Below are 20,809 nucleotides of genomic sequence, written 5' to 3'. Positions count from 1 at the left end.
CGCATACCTCCCGATCAGGATAAGTGCTTTTTTAGTTTATACACTGATACCATAGTGGAAGAGGCCAAATGTGAACAATGGAAAAAGGAATACCCCATTATGACAAAGAATACCAACCCTGGTAGTACCATAACTATTTACCCCGGTAATTACACTTGTTATTTCTCTAATAGTACTGATCAAAATGTTATACAATTGAAATTATTTCCTGACGGGTATTGTGCTGAACGAAGAAATATCAGCATACCCACCATAAAGAAATCATTAGGCGATATCTATTTTATCTGTGGAGATATGAAATTAAGGACAAAACTAAATAACCCTTGGAAAGGAGAATGTGCCCTGGCAAAGATTATCATGCCCATTCACATCCTCCCAGCCAACCTTCCTCAACCTCCTCCCACAGGCAACACAAACACACACTCTAGAGCTAAGAGAGATGCCCCCAAGGAAAGTTTCGATCCACACATATATATCGATACTATTGGTGTCCCTCGGGGAGTTCCAGATGAATTTAAGGCTCGAGATGAAGTCGCTGCCGGCTTTGAGTCTCTAATTCCCCAAGTGACAATCAATAAGAACGTGGATTGGATAAATTATATATATTAGCCCCCAAGGAAAGTTTCGATCCACACATATATATCGATACTATTGGTGTCCCTCGGGGAGTTCCAGATGAATTTAAGGCTCGAGATGAAGTCGCTGCCGGCTTTGAGTCTCTAATTCCCCAAGTGACAATCAATAAGAACGTGGATTGGATAAATTATATATATTATAATCAGCAGCGCTTTGTTAATGATACTAGAGATGCTTTAAAAGGTATTGCTGAACAGTTAGAAGCCACTTCTCAAATGACTTTTCAGAATCGTATGGCTTTAGATATGATGCTTGCCGAGAAAGGAGGAACCTGTGTGTACATAGGTAAGGTTGATGGATGCTGTACTTATATCCCAGACAACACAGGTCCTAATGGGAAAACTACCCTAGCTATTAAACATCTAGAAGATTTATCCATCGAACTCAAGAAGAACTCAGGTGTCACGGACCCCTGGAGTAGCTGGTTTGGATGGTTAAACGATTGGAAACACGCACTAACACAAATAGGCATGTTTATCCTCATTGTAATTATTGTACTTATGATAGTAGGATATTGTGTCTTTCCCATATGCAAGAAGATTGGTTCCAAGTACCTGGATAATGTAACACCTGCTATGTACACTGATCTCGCCAAAAGCCCTCCCTCACCAGAAGATTATGGTGAATATGTCAAAATTCACCGTACCAAACAAGATGCCATCTACAAGAATCAAATTGTCTAAAAAGGACATTGATTCTAAGAGGGGATTGAAGGGTTAATCAGCCATCTTGTTTCTCTGTCTTATAGTTTGTGTTCCTGCTTATCTCAAGAAGTTATGTTCTGGCTTGTTTCCAGTACTCGCCTGCTATCATGTACTTTGTAACTTTCCTCAGAAACTGTACAGCCTGTGATTTCTCATAACTAACGAATACTACACACTCCCCTATAAGGCGACGTATAAGCCACCCCACCTAGATGCTGTTATTTCCCTACCTCTGCACCAAATATTAACCAATCATGTAATTGAACCAGCGCCGTATGGCATGTATAAATATGTTGTTTTTGTCATTATTAAATTAGAGTTAAACCTTGTATCTGTGGTCCTCGTTACTGGTCATATCATATGAGGTTACACTCTCACGGAGCTCTAAGGGGTCTTCACACTGAGGTCAAATAAGGTAATGAATATATAAGGAATCGATACATCGGCACATGATCGATTTTCCTTCACTAATCCACCTGCTTTTGACGGAAACACAGCCAAAACTGAAAGGTTTTGGCCATGTTTCCGGCAATCTCAATCCGTCATGAAAAGATGTCGGATTGAGACAGGGAGGATGATGCCGGGTGAGCAGCAGCAGTTTACACGGTGCCGTCCTGTCCGCTGCCTCCCGTCACCTCCCGCTTCTTCCTGTACCCTCCCGCTGCCTCCTGTACCCTCCCACCACCTCCCGTACCCACCCGCCGCACTCACCTGTCCCAACTCCTGCTGCCTCCTGCCACCTCCTGGGCGATCCTGCCGCTGCACTCACCCAGTGCCCACACATCGGTCGGGTGAGCATCAATCAGCGGCCAAATCCGACATCCGGATTTGGTCGCTGCATTGACTAGATCAGGCATGTCCAACCTGCGGCCCTCCAGATGTGCTAAAACTACACATCCCAGCATGCATTGCCATCATTCTAGCATTACCTAATAGCCAAATTGTGGCAAGGCATGCTGGGATGTGCAGTTTTAGCACATCTGGAGGGCCGCAGGATGGACATGCCTGGACTAGATCATGTCGGATCCATTCCTTCAAAAGAAATTCAGAATGGATTTGACATCAATTGAATATACCCCTAAGACTTTCACCTGGAAAATAGGTGGGTAAACCCCGGCCATGTATTAATGTGTGATGGGTCCGCAACCCAGGTGGTTATTCGTGGGACCGATCAGAAATGATGCGGTATGAAATGGGGAATCCAGGTCACTCTACCCGGGTTACATTAAAAGGGGTATGGGCCATGGGTTGACCCATATTAGGGCCACATGCATTGGGTCACCCACTGGAGGTGGACAGGGCTTGGGGTCGATACATGAAATCGGTCGACATGGCTAAGGTCGACAGGGTTTTGAGGTCAACACATGCCTTATGTCAACAATGGGAAGGTGGACAGTCAACATGGGGTTTTCAAGTTTTTTGGCCTGATTGTCGACATGGAAACCGTCAGAATGTGCTGCTGCCATGCTTCGGCACGGTGTCTTTTTTTCGGGTGCCAGACGGGATCCCGACAGTCATTTACCCGCCATCAGGATCCCGACTGTCAAAACTCTGACAGACGGTTGCCCGATGGCCAATAGGTGCAAGGGGCTTTGTTGCGCTCACCATGCTGTCTGAGTCCCGACGACGGGCTAATGACTGTCGGGATCCCGACTGTTGGAACCCTATACCACACCCCTTTTTTTCTCCCACCACGTCGTAGTGGATGATAGGGTATGAAATACCGCCTGTCGGCACATTTTGGCTCAAAGAAAATGTAAAGAACTCATGTCGACCTTTAGACTGTCTACCTTCCCATTGTCAACCTAATGTCTACCATTCAACCCAGTCGACCTAAACCATGCCAGCCTTCGGTGGTAGACCCAATGCATGTCGACCTAAATAGAGTCGACCTAATGACCCTATCCCCATCAAAAGAGCTCAATGAGACTTATAACTCTTCCACATCAGAGCCAGGGATGTGGACCCAGGACGTATAACCCAGGTGAGACTTTCGGTACTTGTTTCCTAGCACGGCCACAATCGCGGGCCCGCGATTTCCCATTGAAATGCATTGAAAAAGTCAAAATTGCGTCGGTCGCATCGCATGCGCCCATAAAAATCGAATGCGATGCAACCGACGCAATGCCCGCGATTCCCCATAGGGAACAATGTAAAATGCCTCAATTTACCCAAATCAACATAGGGAACAATGTTAAATGGCCCAGAGATCCCAAAATACCCCCCTGAACAGTGAAATGGCCCCCCAAAAATTGTTAACGCCACCCCACAATCAACGTGAACCCGAAGCGTGGCAAGCGCAGCGAGCCCGCGAGGGGCGGCGGTACGCGTCCTCCGACCTTTTCATACCCCCACTATCCACGTCAGTGTGGAGTTGAGAATAGAAAGTGTGGCGAGCGCAGCGAGACACCGAGCCCGAAGCGTGGCGAGCGCACCGAGCCTCGCGAGGGGACGCGGATACCTGTGAAGCCCGCGAGGGGACGCGGATACCTGTGAAGCCCGCGAGGGGACGCGGATACCTGTGAAGCCCGCGATGGGATGCGGATACCTGTGAAGGTGTCCGCGTCCCCTCGCGGGGCTCGCTGCGCTCGCCACGCTTCGGGCTCGGTGGCTCGCTGCGCTCGCCACACTTTCTATTCTCAACTCCACGCCGACGTGGATAGTGGGGGTATGAAAAGGTCGGGTTCACGTTGATCGTGGGGTGGCGTTAACAATTTTTGGGGTGCCATTTCACTGTTCAGGGAGGTTTTTTGGTATCTCTGGGCCATTTAACATTGTTCCCTATGTTGATTTGGGTAAATTGAGGCATTTTCCATTGTTCCCTATGGGAAATCGCGGGCATCGCGTCGGTCGCATCGCATGCGATTTTTATGGCCTCATGCGATGCGACCGACGCGATTTTTTTTACCTGCGATGCCCGAGATCCTAATCGTTGTGGCCGTGCTAGGAAACAAGTACCAGACTTTTTTTTGAAAATAAAGTTTTATTAAAGTGTTTACTGACATAACAAAACACATCCAGAAAGGATACGGCAAGCACAGAACATGTATACAGCAGGTGTCAGCAGAAAATGCTACAGTGAAAGCAAAGGCTGACAGTAAATAGTACAAACGTCAATTCAAATATAGCGGATGTATTAACTAATGCTAATTCCAATAACGTCATACAAATTGCAGTACCTAATAAACAGGTAAAGAGAAAAGAAAGTGTCAAGATATCAGGGAAGAAAAAGGAAGAAACAGAGAGAGAAAGGACAGAGAAAAAGACAGAGATGAAGGGCCTTATTCTGGTTCACTCTTTCGGACAAAATCCTTCTTAGATGGTCAAAATGATATGCACTGCAGGTGGGGCAGATGTAAAATGTGCAGAGAGAATTCGATTTGGGTGAGTTATTTTGTTTCTGTGCAGGGTAAATACTGACTGCTTTATTTTTACACTGCAATATAGATCTCACTTTGAAGTAAAACCCCACCCAAATCTAATTCTCTCTCCACATTTCACATCTGCCCCCCTACAGTGCACATGGTTTTGTCCATCTAAGAAGGATTTTGTCAGAAAGAGTGAACTAGAATAAGGGCCAAAGTGTCAATCTCCCCCCCTAAATAAAATATATGCTAAAAAAAAAAAAAATAGGATGCATCACTTTTTAGAGTTTTATTGTTCAGTTTCTTTGTACACCAGCCAGGGATACCAAGTGGTGGTCAACCAGGGTTTACTTGGATATTTTTCTTGGGTCCCTGCCTTCATGAAAAAGAGATCCCATGTGGGCCCCACCTCCTTCTCTATTGATAAGGTTCCAGGCAAGCATCACACCCACCTTGCCTTCATTAGGAAGTGCCTTACAAGCTTCTCTGTTTTGATCATTCACATGCTTTCAGCTGTGCCAGGCCACAGTGAAAACACACTGAAATCAACACGCAAGTAAAGCTGTGTACACACGGGGAGATATATTGCTCAGCAATATATTGCTCAGTGTCTCCTGTTCAGAGGCGTAGGGAGGGCGGAGCCACCGGAGCTCATTCTCCGGCCGCCGATTGGTGGAATGGCGCCGCCGGCCCGCCCCCCCCCCTCCGCAATTGATTTCAAGTATAATAACGGGCAGCGCGCCGGCGTCTGCGCTGCCCTACCCGGCGCCTGCCTCCGTCCTGCCCTTCTCGCCCGGTCACAGACACCCACTCCAAACACGCCCATCGGTGCTGCTATCGGAGCTCCGTTGCCTAGGATGCTCCCGGTGACGTCACCACCCGGCGCCCCGGGAGCGAGCGAAGGCAGCGTTGTAGCACCGCTCTCACCCTCTCTCTGCCCATACTGCACGATTCCAAGACACCACCACCGGCATTCCAGACCGCAGGCAACATCACCGCTATAGACGGAGGAAGTAGCGGTGAACGTCAATCCTGTACCCACATGCATTAGTGAACAGCAACGCCCTCCTAAGATCCTGCGGCGCCCCAACTAGGGGAAGCGGCTTCGAGGGACCGAACCACAGCGTGGGACCATTTGATTTGAACTGAGACTGTGAGTTTTTCGTGCACTGAGGGGGGTAGGGACGCCAGCCCCCCTCAACACAATACCCTCCCTGATACTGACATCCCCCATCACTGTGACTCAATTCAGCCCCACGTTTGTGCACATTCATTTATTAATTAAGCATGCATTTTGTGTTTTAAACTATTTATTGCACCATTTATGTAGAAAGCATCACTGCAAATAAAACATTGAAATACACATGTCTTATATAGCGCAGCAGATTCCGTTACAGCGTCTTATAAAGCGCAGCAGATTCCGTTACAGCGTCTTATAAAGCGCAGCAGATTCCGTTACAGTGTCTTATATAGCGCAGCAGATTCCGTTACAGCGTCTTATATAGCGCAGCAGATTCCGTTACAGTGTCTTATATAGAGCAGCAGATTCCGTTACAGTGTCTTATATAGCGCAGCAGATTCTGTTACAGTGCCTTATATAGAGCAGCAGATTCCGTTAGTGCCTTATATAGCGCAGCAGATTCCGTTACAGTGTCTTATATAGCGCAGCAGATTACGTTATAGCGTCTTATATAGCGCAGCAGATTCCGTTACAGTGTCTTATATAGAGCAGCAGATTCCGTTACAGTGTCTTATATAGCGCAGCAGATTACGTTATAGCGTCTTATATAGCGCAGCAGATTACGTTACAGTGTCTTATATAGTGCCGCAGATTCCGTTACAGTGTCTTATATAGCGCAGCAGATTCCGTTACAGTGTCTTATATAACGCAGCAGATTACGTTATAGCGTCTTATATAGCGCAGCAGATTCCGTTAGTGTATTACATAGTGTCTTATTTTTTGAAGTTTTTTCTTTTCAAATGACAACACATGTTAGCCACGCCCCCAATTCATTACCGGGGGGGGGGGGGCGCGAAATATGCCCTTGCTCCGGGCACCATGGCACCTAGCTACACCGCTGCTCCTGTTCATCAGCGACCAGAGATGGTCGCTAATGAACAGGAGACTCTGCCGGGGGAAGAGGCAGGGAAACAAGCTCATGCGACCAGCGACCATCAGGGGCTGCACACGGGAGCGTGCACCTGGTGATTTATCGCCAACAGCACAAACAAATCACTGGCAATATGGTCGCTCAACGACCATATTGCCAGCGATATGTGCTGAAATCGCCACCATGTGTACACAGCTTAAGACATACAGGCGGAATTTTTTTAGGATGAGAGATTCAGAAAGTGAGAAATTTCCAGGTTTTTTTTTTTTTTAAAGCTGCAAATCAAACTGGTTGGATGGACATGGACATTTCTTACCAAATCTCTCACCAAATCCCCTTATGTGAAGACTGGGCTGCTCCCTCCCTCCTGATCTGTGCCAGATAGAGGACAGGTTGCATAAATAGGGCCCAATAGACTGTGGGGCCCCTATTCTCCTCTGGGCATGTCAAGCCCTAGTTTATGGGGAATGCAGCCTGCCCTGTTCTGGATGCCGGAATCATTAGATTGACCTTTGGTAGGCATACACAGAGGGTGGGGGGGTGGGGGTTCTGAGTTTCTAAAAATGCCTAGATGCCGATCCAACATGCTGATTTTTTTATTTTTATATGGAGCCTCGGGCTGTGCATCTGCCAGCAGCTGTGTCCGTTTGTTATAGTGAGCGAACGTGGGCTCTATATCATCACTTCCAGGACGCCCTGTTCTTCTCTAGTTCTCAATGACATTGGCTGTATATTTGGGGTCGGTGTCCTGGTGTACAATAAATCAGATGCCTCTCTGAATGTATGTATTCTTGGAATTGAGGAAAACCTTAAATCTGACCAAATCCCCAACTCCAGTTGCTGAAATGCAGCCCCAAACTTGCAAGGAACCTCCATCATGCTTCAATGTTGACCGCAGACACTTATTATTGTACCACTCTCCAGCCCTTCAGTGAATAAACTGCCTTCTGTTACAGCCACGTATTTGACTGATCAGTTCGTAGCTCCTGCTGCCATTTTTCTGTACTCCAGTTCCTATGTTTTCGTGCATAGTTCAGTCACTTGGGCATGTTTCCACGTTGAAGAAAATATTCTATGAAGACAGCTTCTGTCCAGACTTCTCTGAACAGTAGGTGGGCGCATCTGGGTGCAGCTGATTTCTGCCAGTAGTCTGATATCTTCTCATTTTGAAGGGAAGTAACCATGTGTCTTTCATCTGATGAACTAAGGGCCTGATTTTGGTTGATCAGTCCCCAGCGTATTTGCATCGGGACCTATTTTTTGTCTCTGCGTATGAGTATATCCACATATGTTCTCGTGTAGGGCTGCAGTGCGGACGTCTTTGGTGACTTGCACAGCTGCCGAGGCATTCACACCGGGGGGGGGGGGGGGGGCAGGATGGAGGCGGGCAGGGGGCTGTCGCATGGGGATGCCCAGTGCTTCCTGGGCGTGTCCACAAAAACTGTGGGTACGCCCAAGAAAATGCTGAGCGCCCCCATGCGAATACAGGCGGGCATCTTCCTGCCGGGGGCGGGCGGCTGACAACACTGGACGCCCTTTTCTCAGTCAAGATGCCGCAAATATCGGTCAGTCAAGACTGACTTTTATTTGTGAACAGGGGAAAAATCATTCGATGGTCAAATGATTTTGCCCCTGTACGCTCACCGCGAATGGATGTTTATGCTAAACATCCATTCGCAATGCGGTGGAGATGTTCGCACAGCAGTGGGGGGGGGCAGGCATTGGCTCACCAGGTGGGCATTGGCTCGCCCGTCAGGGCAGCATTAGATGCCTTTCTCAGCAGCGTCTTTACGCTACTCAGGGAGTCAACCCGAATTAGGCCATACGTTTCATTGGCCAACCACTGCATCTTTGGTCCTCAACGATGTCTTATTGTGGTTCTTCCAAAGAGCTTGAACAGCACACCTTGAAACCCCAGTCTGATTTGAAAATCTTTTCCTGAGAGAGACCTTGGACATGTAGTATACTGGTACTAGCTCCACTACTGGTATACTACCTCATCATGGGGGATTATGCTGATTCACTCAGAAAAGCACAAAGAAAGAGACTTAGATTTGGAGGTTTTATTGTTTCTGTGCAGGATAAATACTGGCTGCTTTATTTTTACACTGCAATATAGATATCAGTTTGAAGTACACCCCCACCCAAATCTAATGGTGCGTACACACGGGGGGAGATATATTTGTAGAAACCCAAAAGGAGGAGTTACCTTATGGATGCGGCGGGGGCCGTTCTTCCCCAGTATCTGGATCTCAGTCAGGAGTCTTCTCAGGATGCAGGAATGGACACAGAACACTCCACTATCAGATTAGCTTTACCTTTTATTTTTAGGTAAAAAGGAAATGCTTTACGGTGCAATAAACATTCAGGTAAAAGGAAATGTTTTACGGTGCAATAAACATTCAGGCAAAAGGAAATGGTTCACAGTGCAATAAACATTCAAGTAAAAGGAAATGTTTCACAGTGCAATAAACATTCAAGCAAGGGGAAATGTTTTACGACACCTTTCTCTGTACTAGTGACGTATCCCAAACTAAGCTAAAGTTACCGGTAACCTACTCGACTTATACCTGACAACCCTTCGCAACAATTCTACAATGTCCTAACTCGCAGGCCCTAATAGCCCGACCTGTGCACAGGGGTTTGGCTGGGGGCCCATGGTGGTGCACATATCCAGTCGTGGACCAGGGGTAGGGTCTGCCTAATGTCTGGGGCATTTACTGGCCCGTATGCAGTCTAGCAACAGTGAGGAGGCCTTCTCGGCCCTTATAGTGAACGAGTTTCCTCACTGGGTGGGGCGGTTAGGGAGAGCGGGGGCTCTATTATTAGTGAGGCTATTTCACAGGCCACACTGTCGCTTGTCTGGGGTCCACTGGAGGTGAGCCGGGAGTCTGTTAGTTTGGGGAACTCACTGGGGGAAGCGGGATCCTGCGTGTCTGGCTGGCGGAGACCACACAAATAGGGGTGCTGTAGGCGGGCTACGGCAATGCTGTAAGGGCCCCAAGGGGCAGACTCACTGTTTGATGTCTGGTACTGGCAAGATGGCTGCAGCCTGCTTTCCCTGCCGTCGGGACATCTCTCCGTCCTTCAGGATGCTCCCTCCAGGCCACACTCCTCCTTAGGGATGCTGGCTATGGTGCTTGGGAGCTCTTCACTGTGGGGCCCGGACACCACGCGGGCGAACTCCTCCGCTCTGTCAGTTGGTGCATCTCACGCCGTCACGCTGCTGGAGGTCGGCGGGGGTCACGGGTCCTTGCTGCGCTGTGCATGCGGCTTAACAGCGGGGAAGGTCAGCGGGAGTCACTGGGCTGGCCGCGCTGTATGTGCGGCTATTCACTGTGGGGGGTCAGCGGGGGTCACGCAACACGCGCGCCCCGTCTCTCTGCTGTGGCGTACTGCTGGGGAGGTCAGCGGGGGTCACCTCCGTGCAGCCTGCTTCTCCGTGCCCGGCTGGAATGTGTCAGGGCGCGCCGCGTCTTCTCTCACTCTCCTCCCCTGGAGGTCGGCGGGGGTCACCCGACGCAGACGTGTCTCCGGGTGTCTCGTGCGGCAGGCACTTCACTCGGCCTGTCTCCTCCACGCTGCTGCTGGGCTGCCCTCTTTCCGCGCTTCCTCTATCGCACGTCAGAACACCCTGCCCCTTCCTCCTACCACGCTGCTCCTATATTCCGCCCCTCACTGGGGGTTAACCCCTTCACTGTCCTGGGGCTTACATCCGCCCATACTTTTTCGTGGTCGTGTCCTCACGCCACACTATCGGAGACACAAGTCCAAACCGTTCAAAAGTTCTGAATCAATAAAGTCTCTTTCATAGTCTACATACTTTCAATAAGAAGGGCAACCTATTAACCGTTATCACAGCAAAATTATAAGCGAACAACCTACACATACATATTTTGTATAACACTAGAACGGCATTATACATAACGGTAGGACACATTTAGATACAATGCTGATAGTGCCCTAGGGCATGGGACTTAAATTTTGCGACCATGCTGGTAGTATACCCACAACACAGTTGGGCCTCGTCTGGTATTCCGCTTCCGTGGACTTCGACCACTGCCCTCGGTTTCTTGGTGACCATGTAGGGCTCGGCCTCCCAGGTATGGCGGACTCTACGCCGTGGACGTCTGTTAACCATAGGGGTGCGGTAATTCCACTCCTCTTCAGCGACCGGCTTCTGTCCTCTATTGGCGGGGACGAGGTTCACTTCTGAGAATGAATGCCGTGAGACTGGCCTGAGGGAAATCGACGCCGCCATCTGCCCACTTTGACACCGATGAGCACGTCTGCGGAAAGGACACCTGTCGAGGTCCGGCCGGTTTCTTCTCGCTGGCAGGCCACCTGGACCAGTCACGTCCACCGCCTTGGCACCCTTTTCCTCCTCTACCACGTCGAACTCCACCGTCTCGCCTTCTCTGAGACTGTACGAAGATCTCCGCGAGTGGCTCCTCCTAAGGGCTGTCCGGTGGACAAAAATGTCATCCCTCGTGTCGTTCCGGTTGATGAAGCCATACCCCCTTCGGACGTTAAACCACTTGACCGTCCCTTGGGTACGCGGGGCCAGCACTCTCTCGCCCACTTGGCTCCCCTGGACACAGATGATATGCTGTTGGGTGAACTCTCCAGCCTGGTCTTGGTTAACTGGTTCTTGCTTTAACGCTGCAATCAGCTCCTCAGGGCAATTCCTTAATATGTTCATGCCCAGGATGATGGGGGCGACTCTTCCTTTCCCACAGGTGATCACTAAATACCCCTGCCTGGGTAACCATGTTCGTCCAATCTGTAAATCGGCTTCCCAGTACCCGTTGCAGATGACCTCGCGGCCATTGGCAGCGACCACCTTCACCTGAGTGGGGGGCTGTCTGAGCGGCACTTCTTTCCCCCAATACTTTTGGAGAGTGGGTAGCTGTATCATGGATACCTGTGACCCAGTGTCGATCGTGGCCACTGCCTCTATCCCATCGATCACCACTGGGATCCTCGGGCATTGTCCTACATATTGGGCCCACCATTCCTCCGGGTCTGAGTCTACTCCCGGCGTTCTCGCCGAGGTTCGGCCCTCTCCCTCGGGGCATTGGAGTTTAAATGGTCGGGTGAGGGGCAGCTTCTCTCGACGTGCCCGGCCTCCTGACAGTGGCGACAGATGGGTCGACCTTGATGGTCAAATTGGTCCGAGGCTCGCCTCCCATATTCCCGAGGCGGGTCCCATCGCCTCCGGTTTGACGGCTGCCTTTCCGCCCTCCATCTGGCTTCCTCGTGGTCCGACGTGGTCTGTTGCACCAGCTGGCGTATGTCCCGCTGCATAGCTGCCATCCCGAGGGCCAGGTCTTCTACCTGACGTTGGAGGGCCTGCTCTGCATCATCCGCTGGTGGTTGGCCACCCCGGCTGGCTGGGCCCTTCAGTCGGCCGACTAGTTCCGAACTCGAGGCTACGGCTCCTCGGGCCCCCACCATCTCCGGGTATTCCACCTCGGGGTCCACGTGGTTCCCGACGGTCAAGATGGCGGCGTTCTTAAAATCAGCAAAGGACTTCCCCGACATCTGCATCCTTAGGAGTCGCAGTTGGGTCTTAATGTTAGAGTTCGACACCCCTTCCACGAATTGGAGTGTGAGCGCCTCATCACTGTTACGCACCTCATCCTTGTCGGCCGCTTGGATGAGCCTCAGGGTCTTTTGTAGACTTATGGCGAAGTCCCGGAGGGTTTCGCCTGGTCGCTGTTTCCGACCGTAGAGTTGCATCTTCAACTCTGGGAGGGTGGCAGTCTCGAAGATCGTGGCTAGCCGTTCCAAGATCTGGTCGGTGTCCTTCCTTTGGTCGTCCTCCCATGATTCGACCTCGCTGAGGGCCGAGCCCGTGAGTTGGCCGATGAGGATCTGTACCCTCTGCTCTTCTCTCGGGGTGTAGAGCTGGGCCATGGACTTCATCTGGTTCTTGAAGGCTGTGAATGTGGCACCCTTGTTGGGGTCCCCACTGTATGTCAACATCCATGGAGCTCCGAAGTAGTAGGGTAGTGTGATGGGGGCGTGAGGAACTGCTGCTGGGGCAGGCACTGCCACTGGCGGGGCAGCCTGTTGGTCGCCGTTGGGGGGCACACCGGGCGGTTGCCCACCCCCGGCCTGTGGTGCGTCCATCCTGTGATCAGATTATACTCCGCGTCGACTAGATCCTGTTCGTGACGCCAGAAAACTGTAGAAACCCAAAAGGAGGAGTTACCTTATGGATGCGGCGGGGGCCGTTCTTCCCCAGTATCTGGATCTCAGTCAGGAGTCTTCTCAGGATGCAGGAATGGACACAGAACACTCCACTATCAGATTAGCTTTACCTTTTATTTTTAGGTAAAAAGGAAATGCTTTACGGTGCAATAAACATTCAGGTAAAAGGAAATGTTTTACGGTGCAATAAACATTCAGGCAAAAGGAAATGGTTCACAGTGCAATAAACATTCAAGTAAAAGGAAATGTTTCACAGTGCAATAAACATTCAAGCAAGGGGAAATGTTTTACGACACCTTTCTCTGTACTAGTGACGTATCCCAAACTAAGCTAAAGTTACCGGTAACCTACTCGACTTATACCTGACAACCCTTCGCAACAATTCTACAATGTCCTAACTCGCAGGCCCTAATAGCCCGACCTGTGCACAGGGGTTTGGCTGGGGGCCCATGGTGGTGCACATATCCAGTCGTGGACCAGGGGTAGGGTCTGCCTAATGTCTGGGGCATTTACTGGCCCGTATGCAGTCTAGCAACAGTGAGGAGGCCTTCTCGGCCCTTATAGTGAACGAGTTTCCTCACTGGGTGGGGCGGTTAGGGAGAGCGGGGGCTCTATTATTAGTGAGGCTATTTCACAGGCCACACTGTCGCTTGTCTGGGGTCCACTGGAGGTGAGCCGGGAGTCTGTTAGTTTGGGGAACTCACTGGGGGAAGCGGGATCCTGCGTGTCTGGCTGGCGGAGACCACACAAATAGGGGTGCTGTAGGCGGGCTACGGCAATGCTGTAAGGGCCCCAAGGGGCAGACTCACTGTTTGATGTCTGGTACTGGCAAGATGGCTGCAGCCTGCTTTCCCTGCCGTCGGGACATCTCTCCGTCCTTCAGGATGCTCCCTCCAGGCCACACTCCTCCTTAGGGATGCTGGCTATGGTGCTTGGGAGCTCTTCACTGTGGGGCCCGGACACCACACGGGCGAACTCCTCCGCTCTGTCAGTTGGTGCATCTCACGCCGTCACGCTGCTGGAGGTCGGCGGGGGTCACGGGTCCTTGCTGCGCTGTGCATGCGGCTTAACAGCGGGGAAGGTCAGCGGGAGTCACTGGGCTGGCCGCGCTGTATGTGCGGCTATTCACTGTGGGGGGTCAGCGGGGGTCACGCAACACGCGCGCCCCGTCTCTCTGCTGTGGCGTACTGCTGGGGAGGTCAGCGGGGGTCACCTCCGTGCAGCCTGCTTCTCCGTGCCCGGCTGGAATGTGTCAGGGCGCGCCGCGTCTTCTTTCACTCTCCTCCCCTGGAGGTCGGCGGGGGTCACCCGACGCAGACGCGTCTCTGGGTGTCTCGTGCGGCTGCGGCAGGCACTTCACTCGGCCTGTCTCCTCCACGCTGCTGCTGGGCTGCCCTCTTTCCGCGCTTCCTCTATCGCACGTCAGAACACCCTGCCCCTTCCTCCTACCACGCTGCTCCTATATTCCGCCCCTCACTGGGGGTTAACCCCTTCACTGTCCTGGGGCTTACATATTGCTAGCAATATATTGCTTGCAATATATTACTGAGCAATATATTGCTCAGTGTCTCCTTTTCATCAACCACCAGAGATGGTCGCTGATGAAAAGGAACCTCTGCTGGGGGAGACGCAGAGGTAATTAGCTGGTCGCACGAGCAAGCTCCTGCGACCAGCGATTACAATGGGGCAGAAAACGGGAGCGCCGGGGCACACTCCCATCACTGGCAATATGGTCGCCTGCGACCATATTTCCAGCGATTATAGCCCCTATCGCCCCCGTGTGTACACAGCATAACTCTCTCTGCACAAGTTACATCAGCCCTACCTGCAGTGCATATGTTTTTTTCCATTAGAGAGTGATTGTTCCTTTCCGAGTGAATCAGAATAACCCCCCCATGTCTTGTTGCTGTGCTCATTCTTGCCATGGTGTATGAAATCATGGTGCCATGAAACGGTCTTCCACAACCTTACCTTTGTAGCAAGGTTTTGCTGTTCCTCACCCAGCTTTAAGCCTCCTACACAGGTGTTTCTGTTTCAGTTAATGACTACATGTGAAAATGATGATCATGATCACCTGATTGATATGATTTGTTAATCATACACCTGACTATAATACTACAAAACCCTAAAGGTGCGTACACACGGGGGCGATTTTGTATAATATCGCGGGAAATATGTCGCTAAGCGACCATATTGCCCACGATGGGAGTGTGCACCGGCGATATATCGCCGGGTGCGCGCTCCCGTTTTTACCCCTGTAGTGACCGCTGGTCACAGGTACATGCTCCTGCGACCAGCTGATTATCACTGCCGGGCTCCTCCGGCAGTTTCTTTTTCATCAGCGACCATCTCTGGTAGCTGATGAAAAGGAGAAACTTGAGCAATATATTGCTCAGCAATATATGGCTGAGCAATATATCTCCCCCGTGTGTACGGGCAGAGCCAGATTAAGGTCTAAATGGGCCTGGAGCTGAAAATTATCAAGGGCCTATTATGCGCAATAATAGGGGTTGTGGCCAGCACCTATTAATGTGGCAGGCGTGACCAGTGTTCTGGTTGAGTGGTCTGCTCATGGGTGTGTCTCTATTTGTGTAAATACTTTCAACTAATTATATATATATATATATATATATATATATATATATATATATATGTATGTATATATATTACTAATTCTGACACTCCCAGGATGCAGGGAGATATATTGGCGGGTGCCCTCCAAAGGTGCACCCGCAGGATGCCGATGTCCTAAGATACTTGCGGGGTGAGGCGGAATTCCAGTCCTAAAAAAATACTAAAAGCCAAAACTTGATAGACAACATTTCAGCATCTTTTATGTTGTCAACTAAGTTTACCACACCATATACCCCTTATACAAATCAGGCAACACAATAGTAACCCTCTTATATTGTACTTGCCTCTTACACATTATGCCACATGGAATGAGTCAAAATTCACGTTATGCCACACAGATTAAGGCAAAATTCATATTTTTACAACTGGATTGAGCCAAAATACACACTATACCAAAACCAATTGAGCCAAAATTTACAATATGCTTCTCAAACAGGGACATTGCACGCCGAAGGTGCGCATTAAAAATTTACACCATAATGCCCATTACATGTTAAGCCACACACCATAATGCCAATTAAAATTGAAGCTACATAAATGCTGCTTACCTACATGCTCATTGCCAGGGGTTCCATGCTCATTGCCATATGGGATTACATGTTCATTGCCAAGGGGGAATACAGGGCCGGCGCTGGCCGCTCATCAGCTCCTGCAAAGCAGGGAGGCGCCATGCTTCAAAGGCGCACTCTCCCTGCTCTGCTGCTAAAGCTGCCTCAGCCCGGCCCCTCGCCTTCACTGCCTGCATGCCGTCCGCAGCGCTTGTCTGACAGCGCCGGGCGGCAGTATGAAGTACTGGAAAGTGGAGAGATGGAAGCAGCTCCCTGCGTGCGCCCCGCTGTGTGCGCACACAAACACACTCCGACTAGTCCTACAAACTAGTCCAACTCCTGCCTCCTATCATGTAACAGCAACGTGCGGTCACGTGACTCACGACTGTTTCCCCCCCCCCCCCTACCCCTGCACCAGTCTCCGTACAGTATAGTACAGCAGCCTGGGTCATTACATTTTTCAGAAGTGTAAATAGCCAGCCAGCCAGCAGAGGGCGCTGGCCAGCTCGGATACTGCAAGCTGCCTGTCAGACACCACTCGCTGGTTCAACTCGGAGGAGCTGATCAGAACAGAGAGGAACGTCAACGTTCCATCCTGGGCTAGGAATGGTGAGTATAACATGGCTAGGCTGGGTGGACTTTCTCCCCAGTAAGTACATGACTTTTTCCCTGCTGGGTTTCTTGTAAAATAGTTAATCTCTCCTGTCCTGAATTTAGCCAGCCTCTGACATGTAAGTATTACAGTACCTGAGCTGCATGGAGGTGGACAGGTCTTACAGGCAGGACTGAAGGACTACAGGTCCCATCATGCCCGTACATTAGGATTGTAATGCAGCTGATTTTGGCCCAACAGGATAGTGAGGATGTTATTCTTACTTGCCTGGTCCCATCCTCCCCTCTGCGGGTCAGCAGGCTCAATCAGCTTTCCGGCAGCCATGTGCCAGGTTTAAGCATTCGCTGTTACCCTGAATTTTTATATGTACATGTGGATGTTTGTCTTACGACAAGGCCTGCGTTTTCAATCTGTATTGCACTGTATATTTATTGTCTTCCAGGTACACGCTGACATGTGCCCGATGACATAGACCAGGGTTGCCGACCCTCCCGGAAATTCCGGGAGTCTCCCGAAAATCGGGACCCCCTCCCGGCACCCCGGAAGGGTGGGCAACCCTCCCGGATTCAGGGGGGACCCCCGCTAACCCCCGGATCGCGGCATTAAAATGCCGCAATCCTCGGGTTTTCGAGGAGGGGGCGGGGCTAAATGACGCAATTTAGCCCCGCCCCCTCCACGGAGATACCTTAATCCCCTGTTTTACCAGCATAGGGGCGGGGCTTAGTGATGTCACCCTTAAGCCCCGCCCCCCTGAGTGGCTACAGAAACTCTCCTCTCCGGGCTTCTCCCGGAGAGGAGAATAACAAAGTCGGCAACCCTGACATAGACCCTGTCAGATACCACGTTAGGCCCTTAATCTGTGGAGTGATATTTTTGTACCCACTTACTTGCCATGCTTGTTGAAACGCCACTGAGTGTTTGAAACCACTTGCTGCAAGATTAGTGTTAAACCAGTATGTGCACACCGCATATGGCAACATGCAGCGGACACCATTACCCATACAGATCAGGAATTGCTGCTGTCTCCTGCGCCTCTGCCAGCGTGCATAACACGCACTGGTCGTTATACACCAATGCCCCGCCATCTTTTATATTGCTGCTAACAATATTGGACCATTCAGGTACTACACTAGAGCGTCCATGATAATTATTGGTGGCATTTCCAATCTGTATGACCGCAAGCTCTGTTACATTGTAGCACTGCTGCTGCTGTTGTTTAGAACATTTACATGTTGTCCTTTGCACAAAGTGACCTACAGTGCCCATTTTTACCCAACCCCACCCAGTAGCAGGGACATACACTACCCACCCGTAACCTCCTTGCTCAGAAAAATACACACCCCACCTGTTAGCCCAGGGACATACACACCCCACCCTACCCCTCATCCCCAAGAAATACACTTATTCCCCCTCCATCCCAGGGATATACACACTTCACACTTCACCGTGCCTCAACAGCCCATATTTTTTTTCCTGTTGGGGCCCAATCTGTTTGTCTTTTCCTTTTGGGGCTAAGACGTTTATTTTCTTGTGTAATGTTATTTTTCTGCACATGCAGCTACATTGCACAATACATGCATCTCGATAATGTTCGTACAGAGTTGCAGTACTGATTCAGATGCACACACAAATAAGGGGTTATCCATTCCAATCTGCCCCGTATGTAAATATACACATTGAGACACAATATGCCTGCATATCGTGCTGTGTGTGTGTGTGGGGCCCATAAGGGAGAGGGGAGTGAGCTGCATAAAAATTCAACAATCTTTGTTTTTATTATTATTTAATAGTTTAATTATAATGCCCCCCCCCCCATCCCCTCTTCCTAAACCTAATGTAGCAGGAATATATATATTTTTTATTTTTATTGTTAATATGGTGGCACTACTGTGCGACGTGTATAAGGAGCACTGTTGTGTTAATGTACATAATAATTGGGTGATTTTCCCCCTATAGGGGTACTATTCTATTGTAAGGCCATACCCCTTCCTTGTAAGACCTCACTCCTTTTGTACAGTATGGGAGGGCGCAAATTTATAATTTGCAGGAGGGCGCCAAAAACCCTAGCACCGGCCCTGGGGGAATACATGCTCGCAGTAACTGCGGGACAGCCGCTGCCAGGCAGAAGTGACAGCCATTGACAGCCGGACAGAGTGCGGGAGGCTGCCCGGCTGTATTCAGAGCACTGCAGGTACCGGCTATTTGTAATAATACCCCTTTCACACCAGAAAATGCAGCAGGGATTTACCCGGGAATATGGTCCCAGGATCATGCAGGGACATGAGCCTAGTCCCTGCATTTTCTGATGTGAAGGGGAGAGAACCCCCCCCCCCTCTTTTACCAGCTATATCGTTTAACCAGCTATATCTTCGGAACCAACAGACCCATTTACATGAGACCAGTATCATATTTAAGAACTTTTAAGTGGGATTGAAATTGGTCCCATGAAACTGGGCCATTTGGTTCCAGAGAAATCTGCCCTCAAAGAACATGAGCAGCCATGAAATTACATTTCAGAAATAAAAAAAATCGATTTACCCGCAATATCTCTGGAACCGATTAACCCATATGAACCAGCCTGGTATCAAATTGAAGGACCAGCGATTTGTGTTAGAATGAGATTGAACTTTGAACTTCTGTGATTCCAGGGGGGGAACTGGCAGTCGTCGGAAATGGGTGGGGGTGGCGGAATTAGCGGGTTCTATGTTATCCTATGGGGAAAATGTTCCAGCTTTGCTTTGCGGTATCTCCGGTTCCCGGGGGGGGGGGGGGGGGGGGGGGCTAGCGACGCGGGGCTGGACTCGTTGGAAAGCCCCAGTCCTCCTCTACAAAATGGGCCTATTTGGAGAGTGGGCCTGGAGCTGTAGCTCCATCAGGCCCATTGTGACTCCGGCCCTGGGAGAACCACACGTCCCCTCAAGCAGAGGTTCTTAGAGCACCGTAGGAACATAATGAATAAAATCATTACACATAGCGTGTCTAAACACTTTGTGGAGAAACACTCTAGTGATCCTAGGAAACTTAAATTAATAGGTGTTGAATCTGTCCCCAAGACCATCAGGGGTGGAGATAGATTCAGGACACTCTGTAAAAGAGAAGTGTTCTGGATGTATCAAATGAATTCAATCTTTCCTAATGGCCTCAATGAGGCAGTGGAATTGAACAGTGTAATATAAGAACAAACACATATCTTTATATTTATTTTTTTATTTTTATTTATTTTTTATTGTTGTTATTATTATTTCTATATTTATTTTTATTTTCATTTCATTTATATATATTTGTATTCTAATGCCTCTATGAGACTATCTATAAAAAACATCGAGAAGATTGTCTCCCCACAAGTATTGATATAACCAGCCAACCATAGGCAACTTACCAGCATTGTACAATGGACCCTTAAATCTGTTATATTATGTGCTTTATCGTTTATTCACATAATGTATTGATTTATGTACTTAGAATTAGTATCTGTATATTTGGTATGTGATTGTTCTATATTTTGTAACATATATAATGTTTCAATGTCCCCAGTCTGATAGAGAAATCAGCTTAATTTTAGCTTATATCCACAAGATGTCGGCTTCAACTATTAAACCACGTTCTCATGTGATGTACCACCTGTTTTGTCTATTGAGCAGGGAGATGTAATACATCCAAACAGCCATATGATTCATTAGGTGTAATTCATGAAACACATGAGACGGGCAAGATGGTCACATGAATTCCGGCTTTTACACTGAAATTGAGGCTTGGAACGCACGCCAGTATCGCGCGCCTCTCACTGAATGTGCATGCGAGTCACATGCTTCTATCACGTGACCGCCTCCGCCCCATGTGCTCATGATCCTTCATTATTATTGGTTCTTGCCCCTGATGTTTATGTATCCGTGGCAACAGACTTATATATGGAAATTGTGAAAACAGAAATTGACCAATAGCGCTACTTGTACCTTTGAACTCTCCAATAGTAAAACCTCAG

At 49.5% G+C, this 20,809-nt stretch overlaps 1 protein-coding gene across 2 annotated transcripts in view; it reads left to right on the top strand.

Moving 5' to 3' along the window:
- Window positions 1-5,461: 5,461 nt before the first annotated feature.
- The window catches only part of PHLDB1 (pleckstrin homology like domain family B member 1), a 198,677-nt gene continuing 183,329 nt past the window's right edge, over window positions 5,462-20,809 (top strand). For both annotated transcript variants that reach the window (XM_083162499.1, XM_083162498.1), the window contains exon 1: window positions 5,462-5,858. The gene's annotated coding sequence lies outside the window, so the exon portion shown is untranslated. The remainder of the gene's footprint in view (window positions 5,859-20,809) is intronic.

This window comes from Crinia signifera, chromosome 19 (assembly GCF_055691185.1).
Source record: "Crinia signifera chromosome 19, ASM5569118v1, whole genome shotgun sequence".
NCBI lineage: Eukaryota > Metazoa > Chordata > Amphibia > Anura > Myobatrachidae > Crinia > Crinia signifera.
Note: the sequence above shows the minus strand (reverse complement) of the source record. Positions and strands in the feature narration are given on the sequence as shown.